The sequence below is a fragment of the Pseudophryne corroboree genome, assembly GCF_028390025.1.
Source record: "Pseudophryne corroboree isolate aPseCor3 chromosome 3 unlocalized genomic scaffold, aPseCor3.hap2 SUPER_3_unloc_73, whole genome shotgun sequence".
NCBI lineage: Eukaryota > Metazoa > Chordata > Amphibia > Anura > Myobatrachidae > Pseudophryne > Pseudophryne corroboree.
The window spans coordinates 180175-192304 of record NW_026967567.1 but is presented as its reverse complement, the minus strand read 5'-3'; the positions used below and the strand labels follow the sequence as shown (position 1 = coordinate 192304).

Sequence of the window (12130 nt, the reverse complement as noted above, 5' to 3'; positions counted from 1 at the left end):
TTGCTGACATCAATAATTGCATACAGGTATATAAATTATAGTATTCTACATAACAACATTTCCTTATTTCATTATTATTTAATTTATGGCATCACAGAGAACATAAGTATCATTTAAACAGAAAATGCCTATAGCACTCCTAATATTACTAAGAGCTTTGGTTTAAGCATAAGTCTCAATAGCTCATCAGGTAAGTTCTAGGACTTCAGCTCCCAAGGTCACAGGATCGAGCCACAGCGAGAACCACAACAAAATCAGATCACAACCTTAATTTATATAGTTATTTACTTTAGCTTTTTTAAGTAGACAATATTTCAACATTGCCAGACCTAGACTAATAAAGTTTTTTTTTTTATATATAAAAAAAAATTTAAATTTTTTTTATAAAATATATATATATAACCAGACACCCACAAGAAAAAAGTAATAGTATTCTATAGATACATAGTCATACAATATTGGGCCATAGACTAATTTGTCATATGTTGTTCATTTCAATGTTTTCGTTCAAACCCATTGGAACAAGGGTATTGAGCGAACAGATCCAATACGCCTCTCGCTTGCAGAGGCGATTGAACCTATCGCCACCTCTTGGTGTCTCTTCTATGTGCTCAATGCCCTTATGTGCCCTATGTGCACTTTTATGAGCTTATTGAAGCGTCAGCTTATATAGATACTCAATTGAGTTTTTACTATACTATGTGTGTTTAAATTGATATTAAATTTATGAATTGAATTTTAAACCAGCGCTCCTTATGTTTGTCTCTAGTTTATCAGAGATTTATATATTTATCTTATCTTGACATCCAGTTGTCCCATAGGAGCTGCTATTGGAAGCTATTTATTATATGTATTGACAAAAGATAAAACCTTTTTTCCGTGTGTTTACAGGTAGATATATTTGCTTTTGTGCGCCCGATCAAATATTCATATACACTCAAGTAACGTTGAGTGTATATTGAAAATTATATTTGCAGGACCTGTACCTGTCCAGAGCTAAAAAGCGGGCAATGAAGATAGTAAAAGACCAGCTACACCCCGGCCACAGCATGTGTAACTTGCTTCCTTCAGGCAGGCGTTACAGGGCTGTCCCCACCAAGTCCACCAGAAGCCTCAAAAGTTTATTTCCCCAAGCGGTCCGCCTGCTGAACTCCTAAACATTGACTGACTAGACGTACGTGTGACTCACTTGTGTCCCTACGGTATACCTATCTGTGTGACTTTACTTGCCCCCTCCTCCCATCTGCTTATCTGTTACCTACATGGCTGTTGTATAGCAAACAGAAGACAAATTCCTAGTATACGCAAGTATACCTGGCCAATAAAGCTGATTCTGAATAATATAAGTTCCCAATAAATGGGATTCCAAATATCCTTTTCCAGCTGGGGACTGTTTAAAAAAGGGAAATGCCTCCTAAAGTAGATATGCATATCATTTGATAGTGCGAAAATATATATGGCCTTTGCTGTCAAAGTCAAAAGAGGGATGGTTTTCTGAAAACCATATTGTTTCTGTCTGGGGCAGTCATAAGGCCAGCCATGACTTCACCTTGCAATCTACAGCCACACCACACTGGATAGGCCCAATCTCACTAGATCTTCGAAGCTAAGCAGTGTTGGGCCTGGTTAGTTCTTGGATGGGAGACCACCTTGGAATACCAGGTGCTGTAGGTACATGGGGCTGAGGTACTGGAAGACAGGTTTTCAGCACCTGCAAGGGAGCAAAATCCTCATATAGCTCATATGGACACTAATGTTCTAGGGCATCAGCATTAACATTAGCTGCTCACAGAGTAGTTTTGCATGCATACATGGAAAGCTGATTTAGAATCATAGAAGGTTCTGGAAACTTTGCCTTTGGCTGTAAGTTTCTGGATGGTAAGGAGATAACAGATATTCTGGAGTCAAAATCAGACTCCAAGAAGGTCACGTTTTCTTCCACATATAACTCCAAACTTAGGGGTCCGGTTTTCGGCCTTGCCGGTCACAAAGGAACGTAACAGCCCCAATACAATAAGTTTGGTAAGGCAAAGAATCAAAGGCAAACAGAAAGCCAGCTTCCAAACTTGAGGATAGGCGATCAGCATGATGGTGCGGGCCTCCTTCTGGGGAACCCCAGGATAGGGAGCAGACTTCTTCAGTTTGCACAGATCTGGTAACAGTCTATGGGGGTCATTCCGAGTTGATGGCTAGATGCCGATTTTCGCTGTTCTGCTATAAAGGCAAAAATCGGCAATTCGCACGCGCGGCATACTTTAACAATAGACGTAGTACTTTTACTGAAGCCCGAGCGATGCTTTTCAGTCACACTGCATGCCGCAGAGTGATTGACAGGAAGTGGGTGTTTCTGGGCGGAAACTGGCCGTTTTCGGGGAGTGTGTTGAAAACCGCAGGCGTGACAGATGCAAACGCAGGCGTGCCTGTAGAAACTCAGGTGTGTCTGGGAGAACGCTGGGCATGTTTGTGACGTCAAATCAGGAACTGAATGGTCTGAAGTGATCGCCAGGAAGGAGTAGGTCTGCACGTAATCTGAAACTGCACAATCTTTGCCGCCATACTGCAATGTTTTTGTTTGTACTTCTGCTAAGCTAAGGTACACTCCCAGAGGGCGGCGGCTTAGCGTTTGCATTGCTGCTAATAGTAGCTTGCTAATGATCAACTCGGAATGAGGGCCTATAAACAGATGCCTGAGTACAAAAAGCGGTATCTCTAGGTTACGTTTCTCTTCAAGAAGCATTCTCCTCGAAGGTTCTTCTGTTCCAGTCCATCTCGGGTAGAGGCAAAGGACAGGGGTTTGCAAGAAGCAGTTTAGAAATGACTTTTGTCAGGAATAGTCATTCCAGTAACCCCTGCACAATAGGGACTGGGGTTTTTACTCTAACCGGGTTTGGGTTCAGAAGGATCCTTTCACCCCAATCTCAAAACCCTAAACAGATAAGTTTGGGTACCACAGTTCACATGGAGACGTTGCGCTCCATAGTTTTGGCATTGAGCCTGGGAATTACATGGTATCCCTGGATAGTCGGGATGCTTACCTAATGTTATCTCAGGGTTCACCATCCTCCAGCAACATTTTCAGTTCCAGATCTTACCCTTTGGGCTAGCCACAGCCTCCAGCAAATTTACCAAAATTAGGATGATTATGGCAGCTTATCTCCGCATGAAGGGGATAAGAAAATTGCCATACCGCGACCACTTTGTTTATCCTGGCACAATCACAGGAAAGGCTTCTGTGCCATCTCCAACAGACAATGACTTGTCTGCAGAGGCAAGGGTGGTTCATAAATTGGGGAAAGTCATCTCTGGTTCCATCACAGCGGATGACTCACTGTGGGGCTGTACTGATTTCAAGTCTGCGGAAAATGGATTATCTCTGAGCAAGATATCCAAAGTACAGTGAAGTACTCAGGAGTTGATACACAGTCAAACGATATCAACCCACGCAACTATGCGACTGATGGGTTTGATGGTGTCAACATTCGATATGGTGGAGTATGCACAATTCCACTCAAGACCTCGGCAGCGTCTAATTCTGGCTAGATGGAATGGAATACATCAGACAATAAAGAAACAGACTACGGTACTGTCACACAAGGTAAGAATGTCATTAGCCTGGTAGCTACAGATATCCCATCTACACAAAGGGAGAATGTTTTTGGATATCAGATTGGGAGATCCTGACAACAGATGTCAGTCTTCAGAACTGGGGAGCAGTGTCTGGATGACTATGGTTCCATGGCACTGATTCAGGCAAAGGACCCTCTTCAAGGAAGACCAGTCCAGATCCGCTCGGACAATTTAACGGTGGGGCATACCTAAACCATCAGGGAGGAATGCGCAGCCAAACAGCAATGTCACATACCAAAGTGGGCAGAACTCCATCTTCCAGCATTGTCCGCAGTATTCGTTCTGGTAATCCTAAACTGGGAAGCGGATTTTCTCAGTCGACATGATATTCAAGCAAGCGAATGGGATCTACACCCGGAAGTCTTTCAGACTCGGGTAGACAAGTGGGGTTTGCCAGAGATAGATAGATCGCATACGGGACAAGAACAAAGGATCCCGGAGCGATCTTTGTGGACGCCTTATCAGTGAAATGGGAGTTTCATCTGGCGTATCTATTTCCTCCGATCATCCTGCTACCAGGGTGGTGAGGAAGATAAAAGAAGCAAAGGTGCCGTGATTCTAATGGCTCCAGCTTGGCCCAGAAGGCATTGGTACACAGATCTGCAGAGAATGTCGATTGATGCTCCACGTCTGCTCCCTCAATGCCCAGATCTACTAATGCAGGGTTCCTGTTATCACAGGCATCTGGATCGATGATCGTTGACGGTGTGGCTCTTGAAACCTCTATCCTGAAGTCAAGAGGATTCTCGCTACAGGTAAATTCAAACAGTTCCTTGAGAGTACAAGTATCAGCATTGACAGTAGGGTTCCAAAAGAAAATTGCCAATTTACAGGATGTGCATAATTTTTCCAAGGAATGCTGCACATTCAACCTCCTTTTGTTCCTCCTACAGTGCCTTGGGACTTAAGTCTAGTCCTCAAAGCTCTTCGAGTTGCTCCGTTTGATCTTAAATGGTTGACAACTAAAGTTCTCTTTCTACTGAATATGGCATCAGCTAGAAGAGTGTCAGATTTAGGAGGGCTGTCATGTTGTTCTCCTTTTCCGTGTTTTTTTTTATCCAGATAAAGCAGTTCTCAGAACTAGGTTTGGGTATCTTCCTAAGTTGGTTTCTAAATTCCACCTTAATGAAGAAATTGTAGTCCCAGCTTTTCAGTTATCAGGACTTTCTGTGGGAGATGCATCGCAGGATGTAGTCCGAGCATTAAGGATCTACGTGGATCGTACTAGTGCCATCAGAAAGACAGATTCTCTCTTTATTTTCTACGGAATTCACAAGAGAGGATGGCCTGCTACTAAATAAACGCTGGCTAGAGGGCTTCGAATTACGATTTCGGAAGCGTACTCTCAAGCAGATCTCCCTGTTCCGGCTAATGTCTCTGCTCACTCTACTCGTAAGGTAGGTCCTTCATAGGCAGCACAACATGGTGCTTCAGCAGAACAGATATGTAAGGCAACCACATAGTCTTCCATTAACACGTTCATTAGACATTATGCTTGGATACTTTTGCATCTCATGACGCTGAATTCAGGAGCGTCCCCACCACTAAAATTGCTTTGGGAAATCCCATTGTTATCCTGTGGACCCTGCCGGAGAAATATACGTTATGGTAAGAACTTACCGTTGATAACGGTATTTCTCCTAAGTCCACAGGGCTCCCACCCTGACGCACTTGATTTGAGGATCTTGCTACTCACTAACCTCTTCCTTCTTGTATGGAAGGGTGTGCATGTGTGTTCTTCTCGCCTGATTAGGGCTCTACATGATGCTCCTGCCTAGATACTTTGGAATCCAACTGATTTGCCTGAGCCAGTGGGCAGGGATATATGGACGGGCCCATTGCATCCTGGGAGGCCTGAAAGCTTGTGATCGTTTGGTGCCAATCCGCTGTCGCTCCATCATATCCCATTGTTATCCTGTGGAACCTGTGGACTTGGGAGAAATACCGTTATCAGCGGTAAGTTCTTACCATAACGTATATAATTTTTTTTATATATAAAGCTTTTTTTTTTTCATTGCGTTGTTGTTTTTCTTGTTTAATTAATGGTTGTTAATGCAAATGTCATTTTGTGTGACATATTTTTGTAAGAATCAGAGGGTCAGCGAGATGTTATGGAGCCAATGTATCATTCAATATTTGCTGCTAATTCCCCAAAAACAACCGTTCCTCCCAAATGTAAGTAGAAGGGACTGCACAGGGCCGTTTCTAGACAATTTGGCTCCCAGTGCGAGATTTCAAAATGCGCCCCCCCCCCCCCCCCCCCCCATTGCTCTAAAAAAAAAAAAAAAAATTGTGCCCCCCCCCCCATATAGCCATAAAAAGAAAAAGCATGCGCGCGCCGTAGGCGCGCGCGCTCCCGACAAGGGTGTGTGGCCTGATTAAGATGGGCGTGGTCTCATTAAAGTGGGCATGGCCTCATCTAATATCATCACACCCACCACAGTGGGGAAAAAATAAAAATAAAAAAGTCCCCTTTTTACACATTACAGCAGGCAAGTGTCCCCATATTACACAGCGCGGCAGGCAGGTGTCCCCATTTTACACAGCGCGGCAGGCAGGTGTCCCCATTTTACACAGCGCGGAAGGCTGGTATCCCCATTTTACACAGTACGCAGGCAGGTATCCCCATTTTACACAGTACGCAGGCAGGTGCCCCCATTTTACACAGTACGCAGGCAGGTGCCCCCATTTTACACAGTACGCAGGCAGGTGCCCCCATTTTACACAGTACGCAGGCAGGTGCCCCCATATTACACAGTACGCAGGCAGGTGCCCCCATATTACACAGTACGCAGGCAGGTGCCCCCATATTACACAGTACGCAGGCAGGTGCCCCCATATTACACAGTACGCAGGCAGGTGCCCCCATATTACAGTGTGGCAGGCAGGTGTCCCCATAGGCAGGTGCCCCCATATTACACAGTGTGGCAGGCAGGTATCCCCATAGGCAGGTGCTCCCATATTACACAGTGTGGCAGGCAGGTATCCCCATAGGCAGGTGCCCCCATATTACACAGTGTGGCAGGCAGGTATCCCCATAGGCAGGTGCCCCCATATTACACAGTACGCAGGCAGGTGCCCCCATATTACACAGTACGTAGGCAGGTGCCCCCATATTACACAGTACGCAGGCAGGTGCCCCCATATTACACAGTACGCAGGCAGGTGCCCCCATATTACACAGTACGCAGGCAGGTGCCCCCATATTACACAGTACGCAGGCAGGTGCCCCCATATTACACAGTACGCAGGCAGGTGCCCCCATATTACACAGTGTGGCAGGCAGGTGTCCCCATAGGCAGGTGCCCCCATATTACACAGTGTGGCAGGCAGGTATCCCCATAGGCAGGTGCCCCCATATTACACAGTGTGGCAGGCAGGTATCCCCATAGGCAGGTGCCCCCATATTACACAGTGTGGCAGGCAGGTATCCCCATAGGCAGGTGCCCCCATATTACACAGTGTGGCAGGCAGGTATCCCCATAGGCAGGTGCCCCCATATTACACAGTGTGGCAGGCAGGTATCCCCATAGGCAGGTGCCCCCATTTTACACAGTGCGGCAGCGGCAGGCAGGTTTCAAGCTGAGGAGAAGGAAGGGGGAGAGAGAGAGAATACTTACGTCTTCCCGCTCTTCGGTCCCGCCGCCTCACGTCCCTCGCGCCGGCCGCCTCCTCCTTCTTGCTTCTCGTTCTCCTTGTCGCCTCTCCCGAGCGCTCCTGCTCGGGGGGCGGGGCTTTGCGGAATGACGCGTTTGCGTCGTGACGTCACGACGCAACGCGTCATTACGCGAAACTCCGCCCCCCGAGCAGGAGCGCTCGGGAGAGGCGACAAGGATTAACAAAGTGCCGCGGCGGGCGCCCCGTGCGGTTGCACGGCTCGCCCGCCCCTAGAAACGGCACTGGGACTGCAGCAGGTATCTCCCATACCTTCATACATGGACATTTCCAGGCCAGGGTCAAGTAAGTTTATTTTAAAAAATACAACAACCCTAGTCCACTTCCCAAAAAAAATCAACAACTTATTTCAATCCAACAAATAATAAAACTATTTATTAACACACAGTAATATCATCTCACTATTCAAATAAGGACATAGGCAAAATCACACCGGAAATCTTTTACTTTTAAACTACTTTATTTCATATCTTTAACACACATTTGTGTCTATGGTTTAAACTTAAAAAAATACTTTACTCTATGCACAGCCTATGGGGGTCATTCAGACCCAGCCGCAATAGCGGCCCGCAGCAGTTTGCTGGTAGTGGCAGCAGCCGCGCAGACACACATTGTGATCACATCCCTGAGGGGTGAACGCGGGTGGGCCGGGACCATTTTCCAGGGGTTGCGTGATGTCACATCTGCGTTCATCTCTGATTAACCCCCTTTCTCTATCGTCCTAGTGGATGCTGGGGTTCCTGAAAGGACCATGGGGAATAGCGGGCGGCTCCGCAGGAGACAGGGCACAAAAGTAAAGCTTTCCGATCAGGTGGTGTGCACTGGCTCCTCCCCCTATGACCCTCCTCCAAGCCAGTTAGATTTTTGTGCCCGGCCGAGAAGGGTGCAATCTAGGTGGCTCTCCTAAAGAGCTGCTTAGAAAAGTTTAGCTTAGGTTTTTTATTTTACAGTGAGTCCTGCTGGCAACAGGATCACTGCAACGAGGGACTTAGGGGAGAAGAAGTGAACTCACCTGCGTGCAGGATGGATTGGCTTCTTGGCTACTGGACATCAGCTCCAGAGGGACGATCACAGGTACAGCCTGGATGGTCACCGGAGCCTCGCCGCCGGCCCCCTTGCAGATGCTGAAGTAAGAAGAGGTCCAGAATCGGCGGCAGAAGACTCCTCAGTCTTCTAAAGGTAGCGCACAGCACTGCAGCTGTGCGCCATTTCCTCTCAGCACACTTCACACGGCAGTCACTGAGGGTGCAGGGCGCTGGGAGGGGGGCGCCCTGGGAGGCAAATGAATACCTATTTTGGCTAAAAATACCTCACATATAGCCTCCGGAGGCTATATGGAGATATTTAACCCCTGCCAGAATCCGTTAAGAGCGGGAGACGAGGCCGCCGAAAAAGGGGCGGGGCCTATCTCCTCAGCACACAGCGCCATTTTCCCTCACAGAAAGGCTGGAGGGAAGGCTCCCAGGCTCTCCCCTGCACTGCACTACAGAAACAGGGTTAAAACAGAGAGGGGGGGCACTAATTTGGCGTTAGAAATATATAATAAAGATGCTATAAGGGAAAACACTTATATAAGGTTGTCCCTATATAATTATAGCGTTTTTGGTGTGTGCTGGCAAACTCTCCCTCTGTCTCTCCAAAGGGCTAGTGGGTCCTGTCCTCTATCAGAGCATTCCCTGTGTGTGTGCTGTGTGTCGGTACGTGTGTGTCGACATGTATGAGGACGATGTTGGTGAGGAGGCGGAGCAATTGCCTGTAATGGTGATGTCACTCTCTAGGGAGTCGACACCGGAATGGATGGCTTATGTAGGGAATTACGTGATAATGTCAACACGCTGCAAGGTCGGTTGACGACATGAGACGGCCGGCAAACAATTACCGTGTTTCCCCGATAATAAGACACTGTCTTATTATTTTTTTTGGACAGAAAAACACCAGAGGGCTTATTTTCAGGGGAGGGCTTATTTTAATGAACATTGACAGCAATTTTAATAAACAGGTAAATGTGAACAAAAAAAATGTACCTTTATTCAATAATGATCATCATGCCCCTTTTATCCTCCATCATGCCCCCTCACTCCCGCTTACATACCGGGTTTTTATGTTGTCCTGCCTCAACTCTCCTCCGCGGCACTGCTCTCAATGGCGCCAGCAAGCAAATCACTGGGGAAGAACAGGATGACGCACTCACTGCTGCAGCTCTGATTGGATGCAGCTCGGAGCGCGGCGTTCGTTTCACCCGGGGGGGGGGGGGGGGACGGTGCATACAGAGGGTACCATAATGTCGCGTGTAGCGCAGGGGATCACCTTCACCTTCACTACAGTAGCAATCTCAATAGGGCTTATTTTCGGGGGAGGGCTTATTTTAGAGGAATCTTACACAGTAAGGGGAGGGCTTATTTTCGGGATAGGTCTTATTATCGGGGAAACACGGTAGTACCGGTCCAGACGTCTCAAAAACACCGTCAGGGGTTTTAAAACGCCCGTTTACTTTAGTCGGTCGACACAGACACAGACAGGGACACTGAATCCAGTGTCGACGGTGAATAAACAAACGTATTCCTTATTAGGGCCACACGTTAAAGGCAATGAAGGAGGTGTTACATATTTCTGATACTACAAGTACCACAAAAGAGGGTATTATGTGGGATGTGAAAAAACTACCGTAGTTTTTCCTGAATCAGATAAATTAAATAAAGTGTGTGATGATGCGTGGGTTCCCCCCGATAGAAAATTATGGGCGGTATACCCTTTCCCGCCAGAAGTTAGGGCGCGTTGGGAAACACCCCTTAGGGTGGATAAGGCGCTCACACGCTTATCAAAACAAGTGGCGGTACCGTCTATAGATAGGGCCGTCCTCAAGGACCAGCTGACAGGAGGCTGGAAAATATCATAAAAAGTATATACACACATACTGGTGTTATACTGCGACCAGCGATCGCCTCAGCCTGGATGTGCAGAGCTGGGGTGCCTTGGTCGGATTCCCTGACTATAAATATTGATACCCTTGACAGGGACAGTATTTTATTGACTATAGAGCATTTAAAGGATGCATTTCTATATATGCGAGATGCACAGAGGGATATTTGCACTCTGGCATCAAGAGTAAATGCGATGTCCATATCTGCCAGAAGATGTTATGGACACGACAGTGGTCAGGTGATGCAGATTCCAAACGGCACAAAGGTGTATTGCCGTATAAAGGAAGAGGAGTTATTTGGGGTCGGTCCATCGGACCTGGTGGCCACGGCAACTGCTGGAAAATCCGCCGTTTTTACCCTAAGTCACATCTCTGCAGAAAAAGACACCGTCTTTTCAGCCTCAGTCCTTTCGTCCCTATAAGATCATTTCTGCCCAGGGATAGAGGAAAGGGAAGAAGACTGCAGCAGGCAGCCCATTCCCAGGAACAGAAGCGTTTCACCGCTTCTGACAAGTTCTCAGCATGGCGCTGAGACCGTACAGGACCCCTGGATCCTACAAGTAGTATCCCAGGGGTACAGATTGGAATGTCGAGACGTTTCCCCTTCGCAGGCTCCTGAAGTCTGCTTTACCAAGGTCTCCCTCCGACAAGGAGGCAGTATGGGAAAAAATTCACAAGCTGTATTCCCAGCAGGTGATAATTAAATTACCCCTCCTACTACAAGAAAAGGGGTATTATTCCACACTATATTGTGGGACTGAAGCCAGAAGGCTAGGTGAGACTTATTCTAAAAAAATTTTTGAACACTTACAAAGGTTCAAATCAAGATGGAGTCACTCAGAGCAGTGATAACGAACCAGGAAGAAGGGGACTATATAGTGTCCCGGGACATCAGGGATGCTTACCTCTATGTCCCAAATTTGCCCTTCTCACTAAGGGTACCTCAGGTTCGTGGTGCAGAACTGTCACTATCAGTTTCAGACGCTGCCGTTTGGATTGTCCACGGCACCCCGGGTCTTTACCAAGGTAATGGCCGAAATGATGATTCTTCTTCGAAGAAAAGGCGTCTTAATTATCCCTTACTTGGACGATCTCCTGATAAGGGCATAGTCCAGGGAACAGTTGGAGGTCGGAGTAGCACTATCTCGGATACTGCTACAACAGCACGGGTGGATTCTAAATATTCCAAAATCGCAGCTGATCCCGACGACACGTCTGCTGTGCCTAGGGATGATTCTGGACACAGTCCAGAAAAAGGTGTTTCTCCCGGAAAAGAAAGACAGGGAGTTATCCGAGCTAGGCAGGAACCTCCTAAAAACAGTGCATCATTGCACAAGGGTCCTGGTAAAAATGGTGGCTTCCTACGAAGCAATTCCATTCGGCAGATTTCACGCAAGAACTTTTCAGTGGGATCTGCTGGACAAATGGTCCGGATCGCATCTTCAGACGCATCAGCGGATAACCCTATATCCAAGGACAAGGGTGTCTCTCCTGTGGTGGTTATAGAGTGCTCATCTTCTAGAGGGCCGCAGATTCGGCATTCAGGATTGGATGCTGGTGACCACGGAGCCCAGCCCGAGAGGCTGGGGAGCAGTCACACAAGGAAAAAATTTCCAGGGAGTGTGATCAAGTCTGGAGACTTTTCTCCACATAAATATACTGGAGCTAAGGGTAAATTTATAATGCTCTAAGCTTAGCAAGACCTCTGCTTCAAGGTCAGCCGGTATTGATCCAGTGGGAAAAACATCACGGCAGTCGCCCACGTAAACAGACAGGGCGACACAAGAAGCAGGAGGGCAATGGCAAAAACTGCAAGGACTTTTCGCTGGGCGGAAAATCATGTGATAGCACTGTCAGCAGTGTTTCATCCCGGGAATGGAAACTGGGAAGCAGACTTCCTCAGCAGGC

At 47.1% G+C, this 12130-nt stretch overlaps 1 pseudogene; it reads left to right on the top strand.

Annotated features, from left to right (window-relative positions):
- The first annotated feature begins 1555 nt into the window (after positions 1-1555).
- Positions 1556-1674, top strand: LOC134984693 (5S ribosomal RNA; annotated as a pseudogene).
- Positions 1675-12130: the final 10456 nt, after the last annotated feature.